This window comes from Cryptomeria japonica, chromosome 7, assembly GCF_030272615.1.
Source record: "Cryptomeria japonica chromosome 7, Sugi_1.0, whole genome shotgun sequence".
NCBI lineage: Eukaryota > Viridiplantae > Streptophyta > Pinopsida > Cupressales > Cupressaceae > Cryptomeria > Cryptomeria japonica.
In genome coordinates, this window is record NC_081411.1 from 654,566,392 (window position 1) to 654,572,391 (window position 6,000).

Genomic DNA, 6,000 nt, shown 5'->3' on the forward strand with positions numbered 1-6,000 from the left:
CATTTGAAACAACTCTCCATCCCTGTCCTACATGACATTATGACAAACATTTGCCACACAACAATTAATTGACTATTTTTATGCACTGCTACTGCATTTTCACTGTTTTTACTGCACTTTCAAAGGTTAGAATAACATGGAAACCTTCACCAAGATATGTAGTAACTTCAAAACACTTTTCCAACACCTTCCACAAGATTCCAAGGCATGAATACATTCACAAGCAAGTTTAGACCCAAAAAGTCATTAAATCCCCAAAACTGGGTACTTGCTGCCAGCTAGAATTAACACACACTTGCAAGGTGAAATGCTCATTGTTTGGAACTCCAAATACATCCAAAACCCCTTGAAGACTAGTGCAGACCTCTACCTCAATTTTCCTCACTCAAATTGGTCTTGAGCACAAACAAGTTTGGTCTTACTCACATTGCTAGCCAAATCCATCTCCAATTTGCCTAGCATATGCTCAAAAACACTTCTTTCTCACAACCCTGGCCAAAATGTGAAATATTTACACTATACATGTGCAATAAAACTTGTCTAAGTCCATCCATGGGAGCCCAAACCTGGATTTAGACAAGTTGATGCATTGTGGAGGCCAAAACCCTTGACAGGACAGTCAAAGAACCAAAAATGAAACTAATTTGTACAATCAACTTCCAAATGCAAAACCAATTAAACTAATACATCAAATGCCTTGAATGTACATTGAGGAAAATCTCTAGCAAGTACAGTGTAGAAAGAAATTGTCCAGTACGAATTGTCACAAGAAAATGAGTCTAAAAACCATTAAAAGCCAGAACATTTTTTGATATTTCCAATTGAGAATGTCTTCAAATACAACTGCCAACCCTATAAAAAGAAGAGGGAGGAATATTTATAGCATCATGATTCACTTATGAGGTCCTGTACAGACAAGCAGCGGAAGGAGGTTTGCTTTTACAATCTTTTCTTAAAAATGACAACTTTTCCAAACAAGAAAGCAACTTTTGTTGCTCCAAATGACATTTTTGAGCAACCTTACTTATCTATCCCTCCTAGACACTTAGGAATAATTAAAACCACTCAAAAAACATGTTCCAAAACTTTCCCAACCATTTCTTGGCCTATAAGGCAATTTCCCACTTTTTAGCCCTTTTTGGCCTAGAAGCACAAAATTGACAAACTCAAGCCCTAAGAAGCAAAAATTGATCTCTCAAGCACAAAATGAGATCAAACACTTATGAAATGACTAAAAACAACCTATAACAACATTCAAAACCTATTACAAGACTCACAAACACTTAGGCATGAAAATACTAAAAAGGAGAGTGAAGCATGACTAGGTGCTCCTGCACCACACACACTCAGATATCCCAGTTGCAGAGACACGCTACCTCTCTTACCCTAGTGAGGGATACAACCAGGGTGGAGAGGGATACAACATGACAGGGGTTATAGGCTGCATAGGCTCAGATCGCTCGACTCACCATTGAGCGAGATACAGAGATAGAGCGGTGGGTCCATGCTAAGCAGCTCATGCAGACCATCCAGCAGACAACCGCTCAAGGCTTAACTAGGGATACCATGAGAGATCTCATGCGAGAGTCAAAGCAATCATATCACTATCGAAGTCTCTACAATTAGGTTGTGCCTCTAGAGAGGTGAGCACCATCCTACATACCGATTTCTTAGTGTGGGGGATCTCAAAGATAGGAGGGTAGTCGAGGAGTCTTGGGACCTAGGAGAGATCCTGGTGGTGATGATATAGGTGCAGGGCCTACAGGTACAGGTGGTGGTTTGGGTGCCAGGCCAACAAATTTGGGTGGAAGCCACTCCTATATTTCCCCTCATTTTGATGTATTTTGATGTAGTCCTTGATGAGATGTAGACACTGATATATTTCTTTTGATAATTTTGATATGTCATGATGTACACATTGATGTAGAATGATGATTCAGATCTCCTTGTTATGTATATTTTATTTATGAGATGATATCCAGGTACTTTGGACATTTATTCTTTCCATTGATTCATTCTGACATGACTCAATGACTTTCCTTTGAATCCACATGGTTTACTTTATGAATTAATGATATGCTTATACGTGTTATGGATGCATTTAATTTGATGATCTAGATGTTTATATGTATGATTTTGTTTGTATGATGTAAATGATATCTATGTCATATGATCTATATGTTTTGAAGGTGATATATGTCGGTATGATGATTTTGATGATGTGCAGATGTATGCAAATGATGATTTATACAATGCATATGGATATGTTCTATGATGTGGATATTGACATGTAATAAATGAATGATGAATCATTCTCCTGTGATGTATGCATGTATAAATGATATGTATGCATGTGTAGATGATATGTATGGAAATGTGATTTTGATATGATGATGCACTTTTGAATACTTTGTATGATGTTAAATGATAAACGCTTTGATATTGTGCTAAAAAGTACTAATGGTTATGATGTGTAACTAAATGATATGATATTAATGATATGAAATGCAATTAAATGTTAATGACACTTAAATGCAATGATATTGGTTTAGATGATATGAAATTTAAATGATACTAAATAAAATGATACTAATGAAATGATATGAAATGATTGATGATACTAAATGAAATGAAATTATGCTAAATGATAATGCCCTTATATGATATGAAAACTGCAACTTAATGCACTTTTACTTGAGATGATAATGCAACTAAATGCATGTTTAAATGATATGAAATGTACCCTCTAAGATAGTCATCCTTTCAATCAAATTTGCAGTGCTTCCCTTTTATCATCATTGAGATTTTTAAATGTTGAAAGTTAATACAAGAAGCGTGGTATATTTGAACCATGATGACCTGAGTATAACTTACATGATTTTTGATATTGAAAGATGACACAAGCATTGAGGTATAACTAAACCAAGACGACCTGAGTGTTGCTTGCATAAAACCGAAAAATAGTTAATCTTCGTCCTATACAAATTTGAAATGTCCTCAGTGATATGTGTCTTGATCATGTCTTAAGACATATTTGTATAGTAATAAGGTTTCATTCACAAATAGCAAACTAAGAAAATATCAAACTCCTTCCTTGCGTCTGTATTCTTGAAGACATTAGTGAGTCGCTTAGGAGATTTGATAACCAAAAATAAAAATAACTACCATAGGTAAATATGCATGCTACCCCATGTAATTGTCAGATAAAACATCTTGCAAATGTATCTTTGTTTTCGTTGTAGAAATCAATTTGTGCGTCCAGTTTTGATGTTGATGTTTACCATTGATAGTCACGATCTGCATTTCTGTTTAGTAGCTTTACGTTTGTGTGTTTGATTGTCTATTTTCTTAGACTAAAAGGTGAGTTGCTCTTAGCGAAGTTAGGATTCTTTGCCCCCAGCCTTAGACACTACTTTCAATAATGGATATGTACATTGATCACCAAGCCATGGTGAGATATGATGCAGATAACTTTTTGGATAATCAAGGACAGTGACTACGCTAAGTGTGTCCAAGATTGTCCTGTGTTTTAAAAGTTTAGTGAATCTTTTCCGATGGATTAGATTAGATGAATGCAAAATATATGATACATTTCCTAATATATAGAAGAGTCAATCTATCATAAATAGCGCCTATTGCAAGGTTTTCACTATTTATTTTTATTGCACTTTTTTCTTTTTTTTATGATTTTTTTTGTATTTTTCTTGATTTTTTTTTTTTCCTTATCCATGCATCGGACGACTTAGGTGTAGAAATTATTGAGATGGATGTTGTTGGTAGGTTCATCTAGCATGTCCCCTTCTGATGTAGACAATTGATATGCCCTTGATCCATAAGCTGATATAATAACAAAAGGACCTAGCTAGTTTGGTTAAAACTTGCCCTTCTTTTCTCGATCCTGTTGATTGCAGGGATTTTCCTTTAGTATCAAGTCATCGATTTGAAATGTCTTTGGCTTTACTTTGTGATTGTAGCTCTTGCACATGTGTTGTTGATGTGCTTTGAGGTGATCAAAAACACTTTCTTGATGCTCAACTAGTAGCTCTTAACTCTTGCAGTCTGTTTACTCGATATTCCTCACCTGGAATGAGTCCCTTCAGTGATACCCTGAGTGATGGAATCTTGACCCTAATAGGTAGAGTAGCTTCTGATCCATACACAAGTGAGTACGGTGTAGCTCTTTTATGCGTGCAAATGCTAGTTTTGTAGGCCCATAATGTCGGGTTGAGTTTGACATGTCGATCACAACCAACCTTGTTTACTGTTTTCTTGGGGATTTTTAGGATGGTTTTATTTGAGGTCTCTGCTTGGCCATCCCCTTGTGGATAATAAGGTGTGGATAAATGATGCTAGATATGGAATCATTCGCATAATTCTCTCACATCTTGATTTTTGAATGGTCCTCCATTATCAGTGATAATGGAACTAGGAATGTCATATCAACAAATGAGATAATTCGAGATAAAAGAGGATATTTGATTATCAGTAACAATAGCTAATGGGACGACCTCTATCCACTTTGTAAAATACTTAGTGGTTGTGATGATAAACTTATGTCCATTTGATGAGGAAGGATGAATCTTGCCCACTAGGTCAAGTTTCCATTGACAGAATGGCCATGACGTAGTGAACGGTTGCAGCTCCTGTGTTAGTGCATGTATAAGATTTCCATGAATTTGGCATTTTGGACATTTCCTAGAAAATTGGTATGATTCCTTTTCCATGGCAGCCAATAATATCCCATCCTTAGAAGTTTATTGGCTAGAGTAGGACCACTCGAATGTATGCCACAAATACCCTCATGAAGTTCTTGCAAGGCAGTTTCATATTCATTATGATCAAGACACCGAACAAGAGTACCATCAAGACCCGTTCGATAAAGTGTGTCCGCGGTTAGGGTATAACAAGCAGCTTGACGAATAAAGTTGCGTTTCTGGTTTCAGGATAGATCTTGGAAGGATGGGAGAAATGTATACCTGAAATGAGGGTTAGCTAATAAACAACATAGACAAGCAAGTACACCAATGAAACATAACAAAACAAAGATCTAAATGATAAAACAAGATAAATCATCCATCTCCTAAGATTGCTCCATTGTTCTCTATCTCCAAGGATCCTTCAAATCAAGGCGGCTCTCAACTTAGATGAGCACTTGATCTCTAGGATGATACCTAAAGAATGAGGGATATATGATCAAAGATCTAAATGCAAAGCAACTAAGATCTTAGCATGAATATTGATATTGAATTAGCTATGATATGGTGCAAGATGATGAGATTAATATGATATTTAAGCTAGCATGAAGATGATATTAAGATTATATATTACTAACATGATATGCTATGATATGTTAAACATGGTTTTTCTAAGATTATAATGCTACTAAATGATCTAATTGCTATTATAAAAGAGAGCATAAAATGCTTGATGAAACGAGACTATAACTTAGATGCATGAATACTTGGATTCTTGATAATGAAGGAAATGAAGCCTATTTATAAAAGGAATGGGCAATTGGAGGGTTAAGATTGAGTAATATTAACAAGGGTTAGGATTGAATGATCTTAAATCTTTATGATATTTTCAACCCAATACTAGGTTGACAAGTGTCACCATGAGGAATCTTGAGAGGAGATGCAAAAAGCATTAAATGCCTGAGAAGACATGGTGGTTACCTTAGGAGGTAAGGTTAGGGTTGAGCTATTGGATAATCCTTTTGTCCAAAGGATAAACTCTTGTGCAAGAGTTGATGGATAACCATGGTCAAAGCAATGAATGCTTGAAGAGACCCATGGGTTAGATAAGGGTTAAGTTAGAGAGAAAGTCTCTAACCAAGGGTTGAGGTTGAGTTAACTATTAATGGTTATTGAAGACTTTGGAGGTTAACTTGTTGGAGACACAAAGCCTTTAATGGTTTATGAAGACTTTGAGGGTTTGAGAAGTGACTTGTTTTTGCTTAGGAATGTGACAATGTTTAGGATAGGATTAGATATAATTAAG